Genomic DNA, 25,585 nt, shown 5'->3' on the forward strand with positions numbered 1-25,585 from the left:
CTGGGAGCTTACAATCTAAGAGAGAGGATTGTCGGTAATCACTGGGCACCGGCAGGTAATGACCTGGTAATTGACATCCACGGCCGTGAATGGCGGCGTGGGTAGGGTGCACGCCCCCTACCTAAAAATGCAAAATCATGTGACTTTGTACACAGGTGCCGCCCTGTAGCAGTATATCTTCTATAGGGCGGTCCTTAACCACTTCCAGTCCGGACACTTTCCCCCCCTTCCTGACCAGGGCAATTTTCAGCTTTCAGCGCTATCACACTTTGAATGACAATTGCGCGGTCATGCAACACTGTACCCAAATGAATTTTTTACCATTTTTTTTGAGACAGATAAAGCTTTATTTTGGTGGTAATTATTCACCACTTGGATTTTTATTTTTTTTGCTATTTAAATGAAAAAGTCCAAAAATTTTGAAAAAAAGTGTTTTTTTTAATAAAATTTTGCAAATAAATAATATTTCATCATAAATCTTTGCCAAAATTTATTCAGTTATCTTTTTGGTAAAAAAAAAAATACAAAATTAGTTTATAACCAAAAATTATAATTTTTAAACATTTTTTTTACATTTTTATTTTATTTTTTTATATTATTTTTTATTTTTATTTTTTTTACATACTGTCACCCTAGCAGTACAGTGTCACCACTGTACTACTTGTGGGGGGTGATGAAGATTTTTTTTTTTTTTTTTTACACTGATTGCTTTTACATCCATATAGGATGTAAAAGCAATCATTTCTCTTTCTCTCTGTCTGCATTCTTGCACTCATTGAGAAGTACTTAGTGAGCTGTGATTGGTCACAGCTTGTGACATGGTACAAGGCTGTTGTGAGTAGCCTTGTACCATGTGACCTCTGTGATCATTCACAGATTTCACACGTAGTAAGCAATGATGTCACAAGTGACATCTTGCTTACTACTTTGCATGTGATCACTGATTGGCCATTCAGTGATCACATGATCGGGACCTCGTACAGAGGTCCCGTCCGACGATCAGTGTTTCACTGTGTCCGGAGGACACAGCGGACACCGGATCGCGGTGCTGCGTGCTCCGAGGGAGCGCGCACAAGCAGGTTGCGAGGAGGCCGTTTACAAACAGCCACCCGACCCTGCACTGCCACTGTCCGGCCGTTTATATACAACGACCGGTCGGGAAGTGGTTAAGCGATTAAGGACTGTAATCTGCAATATATTACATTTTTGTTTTTGGGTTTAGTCATCCTTTATTGAATAGTTTAATTCATTTGTGTCTGGTATTTCTGCCTACTAGATGTGTACACGTCCTAATGGTGGAGGCCAAACTTCCAACGTCCAAGTCCTTTCTCGTAGGCAGAACTCCCAGAGGTGGCGAGGGGACCAGGCTGACAGGGGACGAGCAGGAAAATGTCCGTTCTTCAGGGCAGGAGATTAGCTTTGTTCATAGTGAAAGCTGTGACTTGAACCCAACTTAAGAAGACTCAGGGAGAGGTGTTGGAATCAAGATTGAGGAGTAAACTAACTGATGCACAAGGCGCTTTTAAATTTCATTTTTTTTCTGGAGCTGAGCTTTAGGAGGCACAAGCAGATCATAAAACACTATCTGGAGACCGCGAAGGTCCTAGAGATGTCATGTTATGAGGTTAAAGTATTATTAAACCCACATCCTAAAAAACTATCAATGAATACTCAGTCACTATGGGATTCGTTTTCTGTATTCTGCTAAAACCCTGGTTGATCCTGCTTTTCTCCATTTCCCTCTTTGGTCCATGTCCCCACTGCAGTTGGGGATTCTGCGCAGCAGTGGTGGCAGCTACTGCACATGCTCAGTTTTCAGTAAGTTTCTATGCTGATCATTTCCTCCCGATCACATCTGAGCAGCCCATGTGACTATAGAGTCATACATATGGAAGTATACACAGTGGTAAATGACAGCCCACTTCCATCCTCCGTCATGCCTACAAACCAGCCAAACACAATGGGGGTGGGATATTACGTCCTGATTAGGGGCGGACTGACAACTCATGGGGCCCCCGGGCAATAGGGGATCATGGGGCCCCTGTGTCCTCGCCCAAACTCAAAAAAGCCTATGAAAAAGGTACGAGGGGCATCTCATGGGGCCCCCTACTGACTCCGGGCCCTCGTGCAGTGCCCAAGTTTCCAAATGGTCAGTTCGCCCCTGGTCCTGATTGATAGAGGCTTCACCTCCCTGATATTCTAAGACACAGGTTGGAGGGGCATGACATAGATTGTGACTGGCAGTAATCCCCTCCCTCCACACCATGGTATTGCCAAAAATAATAAAGATGTGATTTCAAATATATATTTGTATGATGATTTAAAACAGTTTATTGATATTATTTATTTATTTTTGCTCTGTATCCCAAAGGCTGCTTTTTTGCTTTGAACATGTGACCAGCAGCAGAGGACTAGACACTCCGTCTGCCACTGTTTCCCTGCAGACAGGCTGAGAAAGAGCTGGGTCATGTGACAGCTGTATATCGATTAGGGAAAAGTGTACTTAGATTTTTTTTTTTTACATTAAAATAATTGCAGTGCCATCACCCATATACAGAAAAAGAAGGGAGAATATAAATTAAACAGTGTTTAGTATCACTTTAAACGGTTACTAAACCCCGAATTCACAATATCCGCTCTCCCCGGACCCTGCAATCACTATATCCGCTCTCCCCGGACCCCGCATTCACTATATCCGCTCTCCCCGGACCCCGCATTCACTATATCCGCTCTCCCCGGACCCCGCATTCACTGTATCCGCTCGCCCCGGACCCCACTTTCACTATATCCGCTCTTCTCGGACCCCGCATTCACTATATCCGCTCTCCCTGAACCCTGCATTCACTATATCCGCTCTCCCCGACCCTGCATTCACTATATCCGCTCTCCCCAGATCCTGCATTCACTATATCCGCTCTCCCCGGACCCTGCATTCACTATATCCGCTCTCTCCAGACCCCACATTCACTATATCCGCTCTCCCCGGACCCCGCATTCACTATATCCGCTCTCCCCGGACCCCGCATTCACTATATCCGCTCTCCCCGGACCCCGCATTCACTATATCCGCTCTCCCCGGACCCCGCATTCACTATATCCTCTCCCCGAACCCCGCATTCACTATATCCACTCTCCCCGGACCCCGCACTCACTACATCCGCTCTCCCCGGACCCTGCATTCACTATATCCGCTCTCCCCGGACCCCGCATTCACTATATCCGCTCTCCCTGGACAGTGCATTCTCTATATCCGGTCTCCCCGAACCCTGCATTCACTATATCCGCTCTCCTTGGACAGTGCATTCTCTATATCCGGTCTCCCACGAACCCTGCATTCACTATATCCGCTCTCCCCGGAACCCGCATTCTCTATATCCGGTCTCCCCGGACCCTGCATTCACTATATCCCGTCTCCCCGGACCCTGCATTCACTATATCCGCTCTTCCTGGACCCTGCATTTACTATATCTGCTTGCCCCGGACCCTGTATTCCCTATATCTGGTCTGCCCGGACCCTGCATTCACTATATCTGGTCTCCCCGGACCCTGCATTCACTATATCCGCTCTCCCAGGACCCCACATTCCCTATATCCTCTCTCCTCGGACCCCGCATTCACTATATCCGCTCTCCCCGGACCCTGCATTCACTATATCCGCTCTCCCCAGACCCTGCATTCACTATATCCGCTCTCCCAGGACCCCGCATTCACTATATCCGCTCTCCCAGGACCCCGCATTCCCTATATCCGCTCTCCCCGGACTCCGCATTCACTATATCCGCTCTCCCCGGACCTCGCATTCACTATATCCGCTCTCCCCGGACCCCGCATTCACTATATCCGCTCTCCCCGGACCCCGCATTCACTATATCTGCTCTCCCCGGACCCCGCATTCACTATATCTGCTCTCCCCGGACCCTGCATTCACTATATCTGCTCTCCCCGGACCTCGCATTCACTATATCTGCTCTCCCCGGACCCTGCATTCACTATATCGGCTCTCCCCGGACCCCGCATTCACTATATCGGCTCTCCCCGGGCCCCGCATTCACTATATCCGCTCTCCCCGGGCCCCGCATTCACTATATCCGCTCTCCCCGCACCCCGCATTCACTATATCCGCTCTCCCCGGACCCCGCATTCACTATATCCACTCTCCCCGGGCCCCGCATTCACTATATCCGCTCTCCCCGGACCCCGCATTCACTATATCCGCTCTCCCACAGTACACAGAACATGGAAATGCAATTATTTTAGTAAATAAAACTGCAAAATCCCTTTTCCCATCAGCAGTATAGAGCAGTCTTGTGATTTCTATCACTGTCCAGCAGAGCACTGGTTAAAGCTTGTTGTAGGAGTTTTCATTCTCCCCTTATTGTCCTACGACGCATGGCCCTGTGCTGATCACATGCACTCTACCAAAAAAAAAAAAAAAACTCTCTAGCAATACACACCAAACAGAGCATGTGCAGCTTGCCTCCAAGGCTCTGTTCTATCAACAGATGGATTGGGGACAATAAAAGAAGGGGAGGATCAGAGAAGACAGGATCAAACATCCTTTTACCACAATGCAGAGGATTAACCCCTTCGGTTCCACAGTGAGTATAACAAGCACGTTTTACGGCATCTACAGACTGATTGTACTGTGGGGGGTTCAGTAACACCTGTAAGTAAAAACTGCATCCATCTATTTTATTGTTGCTGAACTGCAATGTTTCATAACCCGGGTTGTTGGTACATTATAACACATTCACGCAGACACCTTGCACTTTGCCTTTTTTCATACAGCAACACAACAGACTTCAACATGCGAAAAACCTAAAACATTTTGTCTCGGCTCCCCTCTTCAAGTCTGCTTATCAATCTCCGAGATTCCAAAAAAAAACGCCCCGGAGCTGTGCATTACAGTGCAAGTAGTATATCTAAATGGGAACATAAAACCTCTCAATTCCTCTCTCGTAAAATGATATGTAATAAAGCTTTCAATTTCTTCCGGAGAAAACAACATACGCAAACACTTGACAATGCGTAGATTTAAAGTGACCCTGTCGTGCGACACTGACAGACCTCCCATAATAAAAGATCCGAAGAAAAAGCCAAGCCACACAGCGGGGGTCATTTACTAAACCTGGAGAGTGCAAAATATGGTGCAGCTCTGCACAGAAACCAATCAGCTTCCAGGTTTTGTTGTCAAATCTTAACCCCCCTGGCAATATTCCTGAGTGTAGCTCGGGGTAAAGTTTCAGCACCACAAGTGGCGTTGCTCCGGGATCTGTTCTTCACTTACCTTGTCCTGCGCTCCCGCGATGTCCCCCCTGCAGTGTCCCCGGCAATGTCCTCCAGCCGATGCCGGCATCTGTCTTCCGGGTTCCGTTCCCTGCGACGTCGGGACGTACGGGGGATGAAACTGGCGGGAAATTTTAAAATTCTAAAAGTGACATTCACTAAAATCACATAGTATAACATTCCTGTATCAAACCATTTCACATACATTTTGTCCCGAGTGCTTTGTCCGGCGCCCTGCCTGCATTTTTACTGTTCTTTCTGCCTGGAAACTGAGAAACGTTCATGGCGTCCAAAAAGCGTCCCTTTAGGTCAGACGCGGTTTTAGACCGGCTAGAGAACAGCGATAGTAAATCAGAACCACTTGCAGAATTGAGTGATAATGATTCGTGGGGGAAATTCCTCATCAGACACTGAAAACGATTCTGCGACTTTGCTCAGTGATGTGCGAACTTGGCGCTGTATTTCACATTTCAGTGTTTTTGGGCTGTTCACTTAGCAAACAGAAGGTTTATGGTAAATAGTAATTAAAGGACAAGTTCACCTTTAGGAACATAGTTAGTCTGGCTGACAAAAAGGCAAACGATCATCTAGTTCCACCATAAACAAAAATGTTATAATCCTATACCCACAGTTGATCTAGAGCAAAGGTCTCCAAACGTTCTAAACAAAGGGCCAGTTTACTGTCCTTCAGACTTTAGGAGGGTCCAGTGGGAGTAGAAAATGCCCCAGCAGTAGGAGTAAAAAAAAAAGACATAGTGCTTGTAGTCAGTGGAAGGAGGAATAGTGCCCCACCATTGGTGTCAGTGGGAGGAATAGTGCCCCATCATTGGTATCAGCCACCAATTGTGCAAGTTCTCCCACTTACAAAGATGAGAGGCCTGTAATTGGCATCATAGGGAGACCTCAACTATGAGAGACAAAATGAGAAAAAAAATCCAGACAATCACATTGGCTGATCTGGAAAGAATTTATTTGCAAATTATGGTGGAAAATAAGTATTTGGTGAATATGAAAAGTTCATGTCAATACTTTGTTATATATCCTTTGTTGGCAATGACAGAGGTCAGACGTTTCCTGGAAGTCTTCACAAGGTTGGCACACACTGTTGCTGGTATGTTGGCCCATCCTCCATGCAGATCTCCTCTAGAGCAGTGATGTTTTGGGGCTGTCGCTGGGCAACACGGACTTTCAACTCCCTCCAAAGGTTTTCTATGGGGTTGAGATCTGGAGACTGGCTAGGCCACTCCAGGACCTTGAAATGCTTCTTACGAAGCCACTCCTTCGTTGCCCGGGCGGTATGTTTGGGATCATTGTCACGTTGGAAGACCCAGCCACGTTTCATGTTCAATGCCCTTGCTGATGGAAGGAGGTTTGCACTCAAAATCTCACGATACATGGCCCCATTCATTCTGTCCTGTACATGGATCAGTCGTCCTGGTCCCTTTGTGGAGAAACAGCCCCAAAGCATGATGTTGCCACCCCCATGCTTCACAGTAGGTATGGTGTTCTTTGGATGCAACTCAGCATTCTCTCTTCTCCAAACACGACGAGTTGTGTTTCTACCAAACAGTTCTATTTTGGTTTCATCTGACCATATGACATTCTCCCAATCCTCTTCTGGATAATCCAAATGCTCTCTAGCAAACTTCAGACGGGCCCGGACATGTACTGGCTTAAGCAGGGGGACACGTCTGGCACTGCAGGATCTGAGTCCCTGGTGGCGTAGTGTGTTACTGATGGTAGCCTTTGTTACGTTGGTCCCAGCTCTCTGCAGGTCATTCACTAGGTCCCCCCGTGTGGTCCTGGGATGTTTGCTCACCGTTCTTGCGATCATTTTGACCCCACGGGGTGAGATCTTGCGTGGAGCCCCAGATCGAGGGAGATTATCAGTGGTCTTGTATGTCTTACATTTTCTAATTATTGCTCCCACAGTTGATTTGTTCACACCAAGCTGCTTGCCTATTGCAGATTCAGTCTTCCCAGCCTGGTGCAGGTCTACAATTTTGTTTCTGGTGTCCTTCGACAGCTCTTTGGTCTTCACCATAGTGGAGTTTGGAGTGTGACTGTTTGAGGTTGTGTACAGGTGTCTTTTATACTGATAACAAGTTCAAACAGGTGCCATTGATACAGGTAATGAGTGCAGGACAGAGGAGCCTCTTAAAGAAGAAGGTACAGGTCTGTGAGAGCAGAAATCTTGCTTGTTTGTAGGTGACCAAATACTTATTTTCCACCATAATTTGCAAATAAATTCTTTCCAAATCAGCCAATGTGATTGTCTGGATTTGTTTTCTCATTTTGTCTCTCATAGTTGAGGTCTACCTATGATGCCAATTACAGGCCTCTCTCATCTTTGTAAGTGGGAGAACTTGTACAATTGCTGGCTGAATAAATACTTTTTTGCCACACTGTAGTGGGAGGATTAGAACCCCATCACTGGTATTATTTGGAGGAATAGTGTCCCATGATTGGTGTCAGTGGGAGGAATAGTGCCCCATCATTGGTATTAGTGGGAGGAATAGTGCCCCATCATTGGTGTCAGTGGGAGGAATAGTGCCCCATCATTGGTATCAGTGGGAGGAATAGAGCCCCATCATTGGTGTCAGTGGGAGGAATAGTGCCCCATCATTGGTGTCAGTGAGAGGAATAGTGCCCCATCATTGGTATCAGTGGGAGGAATAGTGTCCCATCATTGGTGTAAGTGGGAGGAATAGTGCCCCATCATTGGTGTCAGTGGGAGGAATAGTGCCCCATCATTGGTGTCAGTGGGGGGAATAGTGCCCCATCATTGGTATCAGTGGGAGGAATAGTGCCCCATCATTGGTGTCATTGGGAGGAATAGTGCCCCATCTTTGGTGTCAGTAGGAGGAATAGTGCCCCATCATTGGTGTCAGTGGGAGGAATAGTGCCCCATCATTGGTATCAGTGGGAGGAATAGTGCCCCATCATTGGTGTCAGTGGGAGGAATAGTGCCCCACCATTGGTATCAGTGGGAGGAATAGTGCCCCATCATTGGTGTCAGTGGGAGGAATAGTGCCCCATCATTGGTGTCAGTGGGAGGAATAGTGCCCCATCATTGGTATCAGTGGGAGGAATAGTGCCCCATCATTGGTATCAGTGGGAGGAATAGTGCTTCATCATTGGTGTCAGTGGAAGGAATAGTGCCCCATCATTGGTGTCAGTGGGAGGAATAGTGCCCCATCATTGGTGTCAGTGGGAGGAATAGTGCCCTCACACATAATTTAGTATTCAATATAAACCCAGGTTCACAAACTCTGTTCTTTTAGTACATTAACCCATACATTGCATTTAAAGAGGACCCCCACCATAAACATGTTAACAATAATAGGGGGGAAATAAACAATCTAATGCTTACCTATATCCTTGTGACTTCATATTTACCTGTTTTTGTCCTGCCTCTGTGTACGACAATGCAGCTGTCAATCACAGCCAATGAGGAGGGAGCGGGGGGATTGAGCTGCACTCTGCGTGTCTTATGGACACACAGAGCTCTCTCAGGAGCGAGTAACCACAAGTGCCCCCAGAGCAAGCAACTTGTTATAGGGGCATTTGGCAAGGGGGAGGAACCAGGAGTTCCAAAGACCCGAGAAGAAGAGGACTGGGGCTGCTCTGTGCAAAACCATTACACAGAGCAGTTAAGTAGGATATGAGGCTTTACACTGTTTCAGAAAGTTGAGGTGGCTGCATCCTTACTGGACACCCCCAAAAGCTAGTCAGAAACAATACAATGTTTAAGGCAAAAAAAAAGCTGCATTTAAATGACCATTTTATACATTTGACTCCAGGAATTGACAGCAGATATCTTTTATCTAACAAAAGGTCTTTGTCTAAGCATGGCTGGGTTAAGGTTTCCTTGGAATTCATTTACCAACAATGAAGTGATGTGAAAGCCTTCAGTTTACCTCGGGATCAACAATCTGATCGCGGACAAGATAAGATGCTTCTGTATCGTTTAATGCATTTAAGTACCACTAGGACTTTAACACTCGCAAAGCCATACGCCTAAAACGGGCAGACACATGGACTGTTACCGGGAACACATGGACTGTTACCGGGAAGACACATGGACTGTTACCGGGAACACGTCTTCCAGGACATTCTAACAGAAACAATTGAGTACTGACGTGATACTGCCTGGACCTTGAAGAAGGGGACATACCCCGAAAGCTTGTCCTCAAAACTGTATGTTAGTGCAAATAAAAAAAGTGCAGCTTTTTTACATACTGTCACCCTAGCAGTACAGTGTCACAATGGGGACACTACTACTTGTGGGGGGTGATGTAGATTTTTTTTTTTACACTGATTGCTTTTACACCCATAAAGACTAAAAGCAATCATTTCTCCTTCTCTCTGGCTGCATTCTTGCAGCCATTGAGAACTACTGTGTGAGCTGTGATTGGTCACAGCTTGTCACATGGTACAAGGCTGTTGTGAATAGCCCTGTACCATGTGACCTCTCTGATCATTCACAGATTTTATACGTAGTAAACAATGATGTCAGAAGTGACATCTTGCTTACTACTCTGCATGTGATCACTGATTGGCCAATCAGTGATCACATGATCGGGACCTCGCACAGAGGTCCCATCCGACGATCAGTGTTCCACTGTGTCCGGAGGGAGCGCGCACAAGCAGGGGGTGGGGAGGCCGTTTATAAACAGTTGTGTTCAAAATAATAGCAGTGTGTTGAAAAAAGTGAATAAAGCTGAAAATCCTTCTAATAGCTTTTATTTCCATCCACACAAATGCATTGGGAACACGACACATTCTATTCCAAATCAAAACAGGAAGAAAAATACATCAAATTTGTGTTGTTCCTCTAAAAAAATAGAAGAAAAGTGAATATTAAACGGTTCAAAAAAATCGCAGTGTTTGTATTCTTCTTTACAAACTCAAACATTCACTATATAAACTGAGAAATGTTTGAAGATTTTGCTTTCCTTTGAATGACTTCATGAATATTTGGTTGTAGTCGCACTGTTTCTGAGAACTGCTGTACATCTGTGTTGCATGGAGTCCCCCAACTTCTGGCCCCTGTGATCAGGTATTCCAGCCCAGGATGATTGGACCACATTCCACAGTTCTTCTCTATTTCTTGGTTTTGCCTCAGAAACTGCATTTTTGATGTCACCCCAGAAGTTTTCTATTGGATTAAGATCCGGGGATTGGGCTGGCCACTCCATAACGTCAATCTTGTTGGTCTGGAACCAAGATGTTGTACGTTTACTGGTGTGTTTGGGGTCGTTGTCTTGTTGGAACACCCATTTCAAGGGCATTTCCTCTTCAGCATAAGGCAGCATGACCTCTTCAAGTATTCTGATGGATTCAAACTGATCCATGATCCCTGGTATGCGATAAATAGGCCCAACACCGTAGTATCAGAAACATCCCCATATCATGATGCTTGCACCACCATGCTTCACGGTCTTCACAGTGTACTGTGGCTTGAATTCAGTGTTTGGAGGTCGTCTGACAAACAATCTTCGGCCACTAGACCTCAAAAAGAACAATCTTACTTTCATCAGTCCACAAAATGTTGCACCATTTCTCTTTAGGCCAGTCAATGTGCTCTTTGGCAAATTGTAACCTCTTCGGCACACGTCTTTTTTCCAACAGTGGTACTTTGCGGGGGCTTCTTGCAGATAGCTTGGCTTCACATCGGCGTCTTCTAATTGTAACAGTCCTCACAGGGAACGTCACACCTTCTTTCATCTTCCTGGAGCTGATTGTTGGCTGAGTCCGCGCCATTTTGGCTATTCTATCCATTCCAATGGTAGTTTTTCGCTTTCTTCCACGTCTTTCAGGTTTTGGTTGCCATTTTAAAGCATTTGCGATCATTTTAGCTGAGCAGCCGATCATTTTCTGCACTTCTTTATATGTTTTCCCCTCTCCAATCAACTTTTTAATCAAGGTACGCTGTTCTTCTGAACAATGTCTGGAACGACCCATTTTCCGCAGAATTTCAGAGAGAAATGCACTGTAACCAGCATGTACAACATTTGCTGCCTTCCTTCCTTAAATAAGGGCAATAATTGCCACCTGTTTTTCAAAAAATGAATGACCTCACTAATAGAACTCCACACTGCTATTATTTTGAACACGCCCCTTTCAATGAGTGATTCAATGACACAGAATCAGCAGCATGCATGTTACTGTTGGGTCTGTTGGATTTCTATTACTCTACTACACCTGCTAGGAAATTGTTTGCCATGTAGAAATATCATTTCTACCAAAAACAGTGATTGATCCGGTTAGTGATGTCTGACTGCTATTATTTTGAACACAACTGTACAACGGCTGGACGGGAGGTCGTTAAGAACTTCAAGGAGAGAGGTTCAATTGTTGTGAAGAAGGCTTCAGAGCACCCAAGAAAGTCCAGCAATCGCCAGGACCATCTCATAAAGGTAATTAAGTTGAAGGATTGGGGCACCACCAGTGCAGAGCTTGCTCAGGAATGGCATCAGGCAGGTGTGAATGCATTGGCATGCACAGTGAGGTGAAGACCTCTGGAGGATGGTCTGGTGTCAAAAAGGGCAGCAAAAAAGCTACTTCTCTTCAAGAAAAACATCATGGACAGACTGATATTCTTCAAAGGTACAGGGATTGGACTGCTGAGGACTGGAGTAAAGTCATTTTCTTTGATGAATCCCCTTTCCGATTGTTTGAGGCATTTGGAAGAAACCTTGTCCTGAGAAGAAAAGGTGAGCACTACCATTAGTCCTGTATCATGCCAACAGTAAAACATCCTGAGACCATTCATTTGTGGGGTTACTTCTCAGCCAAGGGAGTGGGCTCACTCACAATTTTGCCTAAGAACACAACTATAAATAAAGAATGGTACAAAAAGATCCTCCGAGAGCAACTTCTCTCAACCATCCAAGAACAGTTTGGTGAGGAACAATGCCTTTTCCAGCATGATGGAGCACCTTGCCATAACCAAGTGTCTTGGGGAGCAAACATCTAAATTTTGGGTCCATGGCCAGGAAACTCCCCAGACCTTAATCCCATTGAGAGCTTGTGGTCAATCCTCAGAGGCGGGTGAACAAAAAAACCTCCACAAATTCTAACAGACTCCAAGCATTGAATATGCAAGAATGGGCTGCCATTAGCCAGGGTGTGGCCCAGAAGTTGATTGACAGCATGCCAGGTCTTGAAAAAGAAGGGTCAACACTGCAAATATTGACTCTTTGCATAAACGTAACGTAATTGTCAATGAAAGCCTTTGATGCTTATGAAATACTTGTAATTATACTTCAGTATACCAGAGTAACATTTGACCAGAAAATCTAAAACACGGAAGCAGCAGACTTTGTGAACATTAATATTTGTGTCATTCTCAAAACATTTGGCCAGGACTGAACAGAATGTAAGTTAATAAAAAAAAAGAAGTTATACCTGTGATTATCTCCTGCATTAAACACTTGCCGTCCGGACGCTGTATACAGTGGGGATCGAAAGTTTGGGCATCCCAGCTAAAAATTTGTATTCATGTGCATAAAGAAGCCAAGGAAAGATGGAAAAATCTCCAAAAGGCATCAAATTACAGATTAGACATTCTTATAATATGTCAACAAAAGTTAGATTTTATTTCCATCATTTACACTTTCAAAATAACAGAAAACAAAAAAATGGCGTCTGCAAAAGTTTGGGCACCCTGCAGAGTTAATATCTTGTTCTGCCCCCTTTGGCAAGTATCACAGCTTGTAAACGCTTTTTGTAGCCAGCCAAGAGTCTTTCAATTCTTGTTTGAGGTATCTTTGCCCATTCTTCCTTACAAAAGTCTTCCAGTTCTTTGAGATTTCTGGGCTGTCTGTCACGCACGGCTCTTTTAAGGTCTATCCATAGATTTTCAATTATGTTGAGGTCAGGAGATTGTGAAGGCCATGGCAAAACCTTCAGTTTACGCCTCTTGATGTAATTACCCGTGGATTTCGAGGTGTGTTTAGGATCATTATCCATTTGTAGAAGCCATCCTCTCTTTAACTTCAGCTTTTTCACAGATGGCATCAAGTTACCATCCAAAATTTGCTGAAATTTTATTGAATCCATTTTTCCTTCTACTCGTGAGATGTTCCCTGTGCCACTGGCTGCAACACAACCTCAAAGCATGATTGATCCAACCCCATGCTTAACAGTTGGACAGAGGTTCTTTTCATTAACTTCCGTGCCCCTTCTTCTCCAAACGTACCTTTGCTCATTCCGGCCAAAAAGTTCAATTTTAACCTCATCGGTCCACAGAACTTGTTTCCAAAATGCATCAGCCTTGTCTTTATGTTCATTTGCAAAGTTCAAACGATGATTTTTGTGGTGAGGACGTAGAAGAGGTTTTCTTCTGAAGACTCTTCCATGAAGACCATATTTGTACAAGTATCTCTTTATAGTGGAATAGTGACCACAACTCCAGTGTCTGCCAGATCTTTCTGGAGGGATCGTGCAGTCAAACGTGGGTTTTGAATTGTTTTTCTCACAATCCTGCAAGCTGTTCTGTCTGATATTTTTCTTGGTCTTCCAGATCTTGCTTTAACTTCCACTGTTCCTGATGACTGCCATTTCTTAATTACATTCCGAACAGAGGATATTGACATCTGAAAACGCTTTGCTATCTTCTTATAGCCTTCTCCAGCTTTGTGAGCGTCAACTATTTTCAGTTTCAGTTTTCTAGACAACTGCTTAGAAGAACCCATGGTGCTGATTGTTGGGGCAAGGTCAGATGAGTCTGGGCATTTAAAACCTTTGAGATTGACATAACCTGGTCTTCCCAGACGATGATTGAGAACAATCCATGACACTGGCAGGTCTCAGCTTTGCAAAGGGGGCAGTGCATGCTATAAATTCTGCAGGGTGCCCAAACTTTTGCAGACGCCATTTTTTTGTTTTCTGTTATTTTGAAAGTGTAAATGATGGAAATAAAATCTAACTTTTGTTGACATATTATAAGAATGTCTAATCTGTAATTTGATGCCTTTTGGAGATTTTTCCATCTTTCCTTGGCTTCCTTATGCACATTAATACAAATTTTTAGCTGGGGTGCCCAAACTTTCGATCCCCACTGTATAAACAGCTGGACGGTGGCAGTCCAGGGGCGGGTTGCCGTTCATAAACGGCGCCAGCATTTTAAAGCCGTGTGCGCTCCCCGGGAGCGTGCAGCATCGCGATCCGGTGTCCGCTGTGTCCTCCGGACACAGTGGAACACTGATCGTTGAACGGGACCTCCGTGCGAGGTCCCGATCATGTGATCACTGATTGATTGGTACTGTATCAAACCATTTCACATACATTTTGTCCCGAGTGCTTTGTCCGGCGCCCTGCCTGCATTTTTACTGTTCTTTCTGCCTGGAAACTGAGAAACGTCCATGGTGTCCAAAAAGCCTCCCTTTAGGTCAGACGCGGTTTTAGACCGGCTAGAGAACAGCGATAGTAAATCAGAACCACTTGCAGAATTGAGTGATAATGATTCGTGGGGGAAATTCGTCATCAGACACTGAAAACGATTCTGCGACTGAGCTCAGCGATGTGCGAACTTGGCGCTTTATTTCATATTTCAGTGTTTTTGGTTTGATTATATTATTGAATTAAATTTATTTTTATTATATTATTATTTTTATGATTATTTATGATATTATAATTTATGATTTCGTGTTTCAAGTTTTATCATCCCCGGGATGTTTACTAGACTCTTGTTCGGACAGATTTCAGTGAGTTATTCCTAAGAATTTCAGGCCTACAATAAAAAAAATACATATTTCCATGCAAAAAAATGTACCGCTTTCAGCACAGAAATATGGACATAATCAGACCGCTAGGGAGGTTAAGAGTTTCAGAAGCCAGGAGGTGGGGTTTAGGGTCATGTGACCACCGTGACGCGCGGTCACATCATCGGGAAAGGTCCCGATCGAAAGAGGAGATCAGGACCTTTCCGTGAGTACCGGACATGTGTGCTGGGAGCGGGCAGGGCGCGCGCTCTCGGCACATATGTCCTTTTATAATAAAACGCAAATGTGCAGCCGCTCGGTGTCTACCCCAGACGCTGGGACGCCGCACATTTGCGTTTGGCCAGCGTGAAGAGGTTAAGTATGTATTTCAAATATATTGAAGTGCCCAAATTGAGGTGTAAGTTGCTGTAAATGGCAATTTGCAAGAAAACTGATGTAAAACTACAACAAAAGTTATTTTTTTTCTTTATTTTCAATCCCCTCATTGCAACATATAAAAAAGTTACTGTGTCTTTCCATCACTGTGTTACTTGTGTCATTGTACCCTTGCCAATGTAATTCTTATACCCTTACATGTTTACCGCTGCACAAGGTAGAGAGAGTCCCAATCTCCGAGCACAACTCCTCCTGTAGGTGCTGGCCCAGCTCCTGTGCTGCATAGATGAGAACAGATCGGCTGCACTCCAAACAATCCACTTTACTGAACCAAGATAAAACCAATACAGGCAGTGGAAATACAGTGGGGGGCTGGCAGGTAAATGCTTATCACGCTAAAGACAGCGCTTAATGAATAGTTACATAGTTAGTCTGGCTGAAAAAAAACAAAAGTCCATCCAGTTCAACCATAGGAAAAAAAAAAAATTATAATCCTACACCTACAGTTGATCCAGAGGAAGGCAATAAACCCACCAAAGCACGATCCAATTTGCTCCTACAGGGCGAAAAATTCCTTCCTGATCCCCCGAGAGGCAATCGGATATTCCCTGGATCAACGTCACCTATAAATGTTATATCCAGTTATATTCTGTGTATCCAAGAAAGAATCCAGGACTTTCCTACAGCAATCCACTGAGCCGGCCACAACCAACTCTTGAGGGAGTCTATTCCACATTCTCACAGCTCTTACTGTGAAGAAACCTTTCTGTGTTTGGCTCTTCAATCTCTTTTCCTCCAGACGTAAAGAGCGCCCCCTTGTCCTCTGTGATGACCTCAGGGGGAATAACTACACCGAGTTCACTATATGAACCACTGATGTATTTATACATGGAGATCATATCCCCCCTTATGTATTATACATGGAGATCATATCCCCCCTTATGTATTATACATGGTGATCATATCCCCCCTTATGTATTATACATGGAGATCATATCCCCCCTTATGTATTATACATGGAGATCATATCCCCCCTTATGTATTATACATGGAGATCATATCCCCCTTATGTATTATACATGGAGATCATATCCCCCCCCTTATGTATTATACATGGAGATCATATCCCCCCTTATGTATTATACATGGAGATCATATCCCCCCTTATGTATTATACATGGAGATCATACCCCCCCCCTTATGTATTATACATGGAGATCATATCCCCCCTTATGTATTATACATAGAGATCATATCCCCCTTATGTATTATACATGGAGATCATATCCCCCCCTTATGTATTATACATGGAGATCATATCCCCCTTATGTATTATACATGGAGATCATATCCCCCCTTATGTATTATACATGGAGATCATATCCCCCTTATGTATTATACATGGAGATCATATCCCCCCCCTTATGTATTATACATGGAGATCATATCCCCCTTATGTATTATACATGGAGATCACATCCCCCTTATGTATTATACATGGAGATCATATCCCCCCTTATGTATTATACATGGAGATCATATCCCCCCTTATGTATTATACATGGAGATCATATCCCCCCTTATGTATTATACATGGAGATCATATCCCCCCCTTATGTATTATACATGGAGATCATATCCCCCCTTATGTATTATACATGGAGATCATATCCCCCTTATGTATTATACATGGAGATCATATCCCCCTTATGTATTATACATGGAGATCATATCCCCCCTTATGTATTATACATGGAGATCATATCCCCCCCTTATGTATTATACATGGAGATCATATCCCCCCTTATGTATTATACATGGAGATCATATCCCCCCCTTATGTATTATACATGGAGATCATATCCCCCCTTATGTATTATACATGGAGATCATATCCCCCCTTATGTATTATACATGGAGATCACATCCCCCTTATGTATTATACATGGAGATCATATCCCCCCCCTTATGTATTATACATGGAGATCATATCCCCCCTTATGTATTATACATGGAGATCATATCCCCCTTATGTATTATACATGGAGATCATATCCCCCCTTATGTATTATACATGGAGATCATATCCCCCCCTTATGTATTATACATTGAGATCATATCCCCCCCCTTTATCTCCTCTTCTCAGTAGAGAATACATTCAGTTCCTCTAATCTTTCCTCATAGCTGATCTCCTCCATGCCTCATATCAGTTTGGTTGCCCTTCTCTGTACTTCCTCCAGTCCCCAATGTTCTTTTTGTGAATTGGAGCCCAAAACTGAACTGCATATTCCAGATGAGATGAGATCTTACTAATGATTTGTACCCGGGGGGGGGGGGGGTAATATGATATCTCTCTCTGGAGTCTATACTTCTCCTAATACAAGAGAGGATTTTGCTCCCTTTAGGACCTGCAGCTTGTCATCGTGATCTACCAGAACTTCCCAGATCCTTCTCCACCATTGACCCCCCCAGATCCTTCTTCACCATTGACCCTCCCCAATCCTTCTCCACCATTGACCCCCCCAGATCCTTCTCCATTGGCCCCCCCAGATCCTTCTCCACCATTGACCCCCCCAGATCCTTCTCCATCATTGATCCCCCCAGATCCTTCTCCACCACTGACCACCCAGATCCTTCTCCACCATTGACCCCCCCAGATCCTTCTCCACCACTGACCACCCAGATCCTTCTCCACCATTGACCCCCCAGATCTTTCTCCACCATTGACCCCCCCGTTGTACCCCCCCCCCCCCAGTATGTATGATGCATGCATATTCTTAGCCCCCAAGTGCAGAACCTTACATTTATCAACATTAAACCTCATTGGCCCCATAGTCCCCCAATTACACAGAGCATTGAGGTCGGCTTGTAAATTGGAGACATCCTGTAAGGACGTTACTAAGCTTGTGATCTACCAGATCTACCAGAACCCCCAGATCTTTCTCCACCATTGACCCACCCAGTTGTACCCCCCCCCAGTATGTATGATGAATAGGCGCTGTCTTTAGCGTGATACACGTTTACCCGCCAGTCCCCCTGTACTATATTTCCACTGTCTGTATTGGTTTTATCTTGGTTCAATAAAGTGGATTGTTTGGAGTGCAGCCAATAGGGCGTCCTTTGTGATTGGACGGCAAGGGTCAGGATATGAATATGATAAAAAAAAAAAAGGAAAAAAAAATCTGATGGAAATTACCAACACTTCTTCGCCCAAACTCTGTGCCAACTTAATTAGCTCATCATGAAACTGGACCCTTGTTTCCAGAGGATAGCTCTACAGTTTCCCAAGCAATTAAAAGGGAAGGCTTAATGATTTAATTATGGTGTGCGCCAATTCACCCGTGGAGGCTCGGGTTAAATTTCTTGCGCACGGCACAAGCCTGGTTTGGTTTAGAGATCACTGACGGTACCAGTTTAACATTTAATTATGGGGATGATTTGGGTCACAAAGAGAGAGCACAGGTGGGTGGTGGGCACATGTCACCGGGAAGCAAAGGGAATGTGCAGACTTCAGTAAAAGATCTCAATTGCCTCAACTTACCTCAACACACACAAACTGTAAAGTGATTAATGTAGCCTGAATGGCGGCTCCGGTTACAATGTAACGCACACCTTCCACGCACCTCTGTCTTACTTAACAGCCAGTCCTTCAAATGAGTCTGTAGCAGCTGCAGTAATTACTTGTCTGTCTGCGCCATTTACATACCAGGAACTGGCAGGGGACAGTCACCTTGTACACCGGGGCTCCGCAAATTTGCTTTGACTCTAGGAGACGGCTGCAAAAAAGTTAGGAGCCAATTTACCCCCAAATCCCCCCTCCTATTGTAAATCCTCTCCCTCAAATCTCCCCCTCCTAGCAAAATCCTGTCCAACAAATCCCCCTTGTAGCGTAAATCCTCCCCCCAAATACCCCCTCCTAATCCCCACTCATAGCGTGAGTCTTTCCCCCCCAAATCCCCCCTCCTAGAATAAATCTTGTCCCCCACATCTCCCCTCCTAGCAAAATCCTGTTCCCCAAATCCTCCCTTGTAGCGTAAATCCTCCCCCCAATTCCCCCCTCCTAATCCCCACTCATAGCGTAAGTCTATCCCCCCCAAATCCCCCCTCCTAGAATAAATCTTGTCCTCCACATCCCCCCTCCTAGCGAAATCCTGTCCCTCAAATCCCCCCTCCTAGCATAAACCCTGTCTCCCAAATCCCTCCTTCCTAGCATTAATGCTCTCCCCCAAATCCCCACTCCTAGCATTAATCTTGTCCCCCAAATCCCCCCTCCTAGCAAAATCCAGTCCAACAAATCCCCCTTGTAGCGTAAATCCTCCCCCCAAATCCCCCCTCCTAATCCCCACTCCTAACGTAAGTCTTTCCCCCAAATCCCCCCTCCTAGAGTAAATCCTGTCCCCCAAATCCCCCTTTGTAGCGTAAATTATCCCTCAAAATCCCCACTCCTAAGCATAAGTCTTTCCCCCCAAATCCCCACTCCTAGCATAAATCTTGTCTCCCAAATACCCCCTCATAGTAAATCATGTTCCCCAAATCCCCCCTAGCATAAATCCTGTCCCCCAAATCCCCCTTTGTAGCGTAAATTATCCCACAAAATCCCCACTCATAGCATAAGTCATTCCCCCCAAATCCCCACTCCTAATGTAAATCTTGTCCCCCAAATACCCCCTCCTAGCAAAATCCTGTTCCCCAAATCCCCCCTAGCATAAATCCTGTCCCCCCAGATCCCTCCTTCCTAGCATTAATCCTCTCCCTCAAATCCCCAATCCTAATGAAATCCTTTTTCCCAAATCCCCCCCACCCCCACCTAGTGTAAATCTTGTCACCCAAATCCCCCCTCCTAGCAAAATTCTGTACCCCAAATCCCCCCTCCTAGTGTAAATCTCGTCCCCCAAATCCCCCCTCCTAGCGTTAATCCTCTCCCCCAAATCTCCACTCCTAGTGAAATTCTGTCCCCCAAATCCCCCCTCCTAGCATAAATCCTACCCCCAAATCCCCCCTCCTAATCCCCACTCAATACGTCTTTTCCCCAAATCCCCACTCCTAGCATAAATCCTGTCCCCCAAATCCCCCCTTCCTAGCGTAAATCCTGTCCCCCAAATCCCCCCTCCTAGCATAAATCCTGTCCCCAAAATCCCCACTCCCAGCGAAATCCTATCCCCCAAATCCCTCCTCCTAGCGTAAATCTTGTCTCCCAAATCCCCGATCCTAGCAAAATCCTGTCCCCCAAATCCCCCCTCCTAGCAAAACCTCTCCCCCAAATCCCCCCTCCTAGAGTAAATCCTGTCCCCCAAATCCCTCCTTCCTAGCGTTAATCCTCTCCCCAAAATCCCCACTCCTAGTGTAAATCCTGTCCCCCAAATCCCCCCTCCCAGAGTAAATCTTTCCACAAAATCCCCCCTCCTAGTACAAATCTCGGAAAACCCAACAGCGTCCCATGTGCAGCTTTCATGCAGAGGAATGCAAATTGCCTTTGTTTTCTAATAACATGCTGAATTCATCACACCATTAATTTTCACAAGATTCCCGGGGCCTTTAGAGCTCACCCCCCCCCTCCATCCCCAAAATATCAGTAAGCCACCACCATGCTTCACAGTGGGGACAACATTCTTGTCGCTATAGCCCTTGTTGACCCCTCCCACACATAGAGCTTATGGTTGTGACCATCCCCTGGCGCGATCCCCTGGAACCCTTTCCTTGTCTTTACTTTCCTCGTTTTTTTTCTTCTGTTCTGTTAGTTCTCATGATATTTGTGCTGATTGTAATACTCCTAGAGAATCGTACTGGCAATATTTTATATACCGGTTGGAATTTCTTATTGTCCTAGGTGTAGAATACCGATATGCATTCAATGAGGCTCCGTGTTCAGCTTTCCCTACCCTTTGTATGCGGTTCTAGTGATAATCTTTGGCCTTCGCCTACTAGCTCATTGGTCTCTATTTGTTTGCCATTAACCTCCCTAGCAGTCTGATTATGTCAGTATTTCTCTGCTCAAAGCGGTACATTTTTTTGCATGGAAATATGTATTTTTTTTATTATAGGCCTGTAATTTTTAGGAATAACTCACTAAAATCTGTCCGAACAAGAGTCTAGTAAACATCCCGGGGATGATAAAATTTGAAACACAAAATCATAAATTATAATTTAATAAATAATCATAAAAAATAATAATAATATAATAATAATAAATTTAATTCAATAATATAATCAAACCAAAAACACTGAAATGTGAAATATAGCGCCAAGTTTGCACATCGCTGAGCTCAGTCGCAGAATCGTTTTCAGTGTCTGATGAGGAATTTCCCCCACGAATCATTATCAATCAATTCTGCAAGTGGTTCTGATTTACTATCGCTGTTCTCTAGCCGGTCTAAAACCGCGTCTGACCTAAAGGGACGCTTTTTGGACGCCATGGACGTTTCTCAGTTTCCAGGCAGAAAGAACAGTAAAAATGGAGGCAGGGCGCCGGACAAAGCACTCGGGACAAAATGTATGTGAAATGGTTTGATACAGGAATGTTATACTATGTGATTTTAGTGGATTTTGTGACTGTCAGTTTTACAATTTTCAAACTTCCCGCCAGTTCTGTCCCTCGTACGTCCCGACGTCCCAGGAGACGGAACCCGGAAGACAGATGCCGGCATCGGCTGGAGGACATTGCCGGGGACACTGCAGGGGGGACATCGCGGGAGCGCAGGACAAGGTAAGTGCAGAAGAGATCCCGGAGCAACGCTGCAGAGTATTCCCGAGTGTAGCTCGGGGGGGTCACCGCTTGTGGTGCTGAAACTTTACCCCGAGCTACACTCGGGAATACCGCCAGGGGGGTTAAGGCAAATTATAAGGTTTAATTTCATCTCTTTATGTATTGTGATTATGTACTCAGTTTATTCCTCTGTCAATACCTCAGTGCATTTATGTCCTTCATCAGAAGAACTGTATATCTTGTTCTTTTGTGTCAGTGATCTTGTCTTTGACTGTTTCTTTGATGTGTATGGTCTATATAAAAAAATCCATTGTTAAAAAAAAAAAAAAAATGTTTTTGGCATGATCAGTCCTATTTTCAATATCAATGGCAAAATTTCACCATTTCTGCCAGGAGGAGGCAAACTTTTGAGTACAACGTACACCTAACGGCATGTATGTGTGCCGGTTTATATCAGCCTGGAGTTCAGCTGTAAAAATTTGTAGTATTCATAGAATTCATAGTAGATCGAGGATAGGTTCATTCGGTGCGGTATATCACGTGATTCGTACCGGAACCGCACCGCATTCCTCTGCCAATCACATTATTATTATTATACAGTATTTATAAAGCGCCAATAGTTCGCTCAGCGCTGTACATTACAAAGGGGGACAGAACATGTGACAGAACAATACCAATACAATGCAAAACATGAGGGGATCGAGGGCCCTGCTCCTTGGAGCTTACAATCTAGGAGGGAGGGGATGGTGGCACAGGAGGAGATAGCTGTGGGGGATGGAGTGGTAGGAAGAGTGGAGAAGGTCGGGAATTAGCAGGGGGTGGGGTAGGCTTCCCTGAAGAGATGGGTTTTCAGGGTGCGCCTAAAGGAGAGGAGAGTAGGTGATAGTCTGATGGGTTGGGGAAGGGAGTTCCAGAGGATGGGTGACACCCTGGAGAAGTCCTGGAGGCGGGCATGGGAGGAGGAGACCAGGGAACTAGAGAGAAGGAGGTCTTGTGAGGAGCGGAGTGTGCGTTTTGGGTGGTACTTGGATATTAGGTCGGTGATGTAATTTGGGGCAGTATGGTGGACAGCTTTGTACGTCAGTGTTAGGATTCTGAATTTGATCCGTTGGGCAATCGGAAGCCAGTGGAGGGATTGGCAGAGGGGGGTGGAGGACACTGAGTGGAGGCCAGTGGAGGGATTGGCAGAGAGGGGTGGAGGACACTGAGTGGAGGTTAGTGGAGGGATTGGCAGAGAGCGGTGGAGGACACTGAGTGGAGGTCAGTGGAGGGATTGGCAGAGAGGGGTGGAGGACACTGAGTGGAGGCCAGTGGAGGGACTGGCAGAGAGGGGTGGAGGACACTGAGTGGAGGCCAGTGGAGGGATTGGCAGAGGGGGGTGGAGGACACTGAGTGGAGGCCAGTGGAGGGATTGGCAGAGAGGGGTGGAGGACACTGAGTGGAGGCCAGTGGAGGGATTGGCAGAGAGGGGTGGAGGACACTGAGTGGAGGCCAGTGGAGGGATTGGCAGAGAGGGGTGGAGGACACTGAGTGGAGGCCAGTGGAGGGATTGGCAGAGGGGGGTGGCGGAGACGGAGCGGTTGGAAAGGTGAATGAGTCTGGCAGCCGTATTCAGGATGGACTGAAGCGGGGATAGCCAGCGGCGAGGCAGGCCAGTGAGGAGGGAGTTGCAGTAGTCGAGTCGTGATATGATTAGGGAGTGTGCGGTGTGATCGGAGCCGTACATTTTGTATGGCTCCAATCACACCGCACCCGCAGCAAAAAAGGTACAGGACCGTTTTTGAGCCGGCACTAGAATCGGATCGCACGGGTATTCACACCTATGTGATCCGATTCTGCACATCGCACCGCGTTTTGCGGACCGCTTTCGGGGTGTTGTTAACTTAACATACACACCCACAGCGGTTTGCATATTTATAGGTGACGTTGATCCAGGGAATATCCGATTGCCTCTCGGGGGATCAGGAAGGAATTTTTTCCCCTACAGGAGCAAATTGGATCGTGCTTTGCTGGGTTTATTTTGCCTTCCTCTGGATCTACTGTGGGTGTAGGATTATAACTTTTATTTTTCTTCTTTACAGTTGAACTGGATGGACTTTTGTCTTTTTTCAGCCAGACTTACTATGTAACTATGACCTGAAAATTATTTCAAGGATTCCTCCATGATAAAAGTGCTGAGAGAAGCTGCTTTACACTGACATCCTCATAAGTCTTTTTGCAGTTGATCTCCATCTTATAAACACACTTTCTTTTTTTTTTTTTTGTTTCCTCTTTTGACTTTTACTTAACGTTTTCTTTAAAGCCTGCTTCCTCTAGGATTATAACTTTTTTTTTTCCTCCTATGGTTGAACTGGATGGACTTTTGTCTTTTTTCAGCCAGACTAACTATGTAACTATGCATGAACAAGGTGCGATTCTGATGCGGTGCGAGATTTGTACACAAAACGCTGCAAATTCCGCACAGCATCAGTGTGAACCCGGGCTGAAGGTTGGAGCTTATTATTCAAATCTAACTACACCCTATCTACATTAACCCCGGTTCACATATATGCGACTGAGAGGGACACGATTTGTGCAGGCACGAGAGCCCATTCATTTGAATGGACTCCCGTGCACCGTGACACGCAGGAAAGAAGTCCCTGCATTTCTTCTTAAAACGCAACCTCGGTTCCCAGTACGGTTGCGGTTTCCAGTGCAAGCGGCGTGCCATTAGAACTAACGGCACCTACCTGCGGGTCCGCATTGCTCTGTGCCGGTGGTGCAACTGCATTCACTATATCCGCTCTCCCTGGACCCCATATTCACTATATCTGCTCTCCCAGGACCCCGCATTCACTATATCCGCTCTCGCCGGACCCCGCATTCACTATATCCGCTCTCCCCGAACCCCGCATTCACTATATCTGCTCTCCCAGGACCCTGCATTCACTATATCCACTCTCCTCGGACCCCGCATTCACTATATCCGCTCTCGCCGGACCCTCGCATTCACTATATCCGCTCTCCCCGACCCTCGCATTCACTGTATCCGCTCTCCCCGACCCCGCATTCACTATATTCGCTCTCTTCTGGACCCCGCATTCACTATATCCAGTCTTCCTGCACCCTGCATTCACTATATCCAGTCTTCCTGCACCCTGCATTCACTATATCCGCTCTCCCCGGACCCCGCATTCACTATATCCAGTCTTCCTGCACCCTGCATTCACTATATCGCTCTCCCCAGACCCTGCATTCACTATATCCGCTCTCCCCGGACCCCGCATTCACTATATCCGCTCTCCACGGACCCCGCATTCACTATATCCGCTCTCCCCGGACCCCGCATTCACTATATCCGCTCTCCCCGGACCCAGCATTTACTATATCCGCTCTCCCCGGACCCCGCATTCACTACATCCGCTCTCCCCGGACCCCGCATTCACTATATCCGCTCTCCCCGGACCCCGCATTCACTATATCCGCTCTCCCCGGGCCCCGCATTCACTAT

At 45.6% G+C, this 25,585-nt stretch overlaps 1 protein-coding gene across 2 annotated transcripts in view; it reads right to left on the minus strand.

Moving 5' to 3' along the window:
• The window catches only part of MAP2K5 (mitogen-activated protein kinase kinase 5), a 345,280-nt gene that overhangs the window by 174,652 nt on the left and 145,043 nt on the right, over window positions 1–25,585 (minus strand). The window lies entirely within an intron of this gene.

Source organism: Staurois parvus, unplaced genomic scaffold (genome assembly GCF_062004578.1).
Source record: "Staurois parvus isolate SC_StPar_1 unplaced genomic scaffold, SC_StPar_1.0 ptg001300l, whole genome shotgun sequence".
Classification (NCBI taxonomy): Eukaryota; Metazoa; Chordata; class Amphibia; order Anura; family Ranidae; genus Staurois; species Staurois parvus.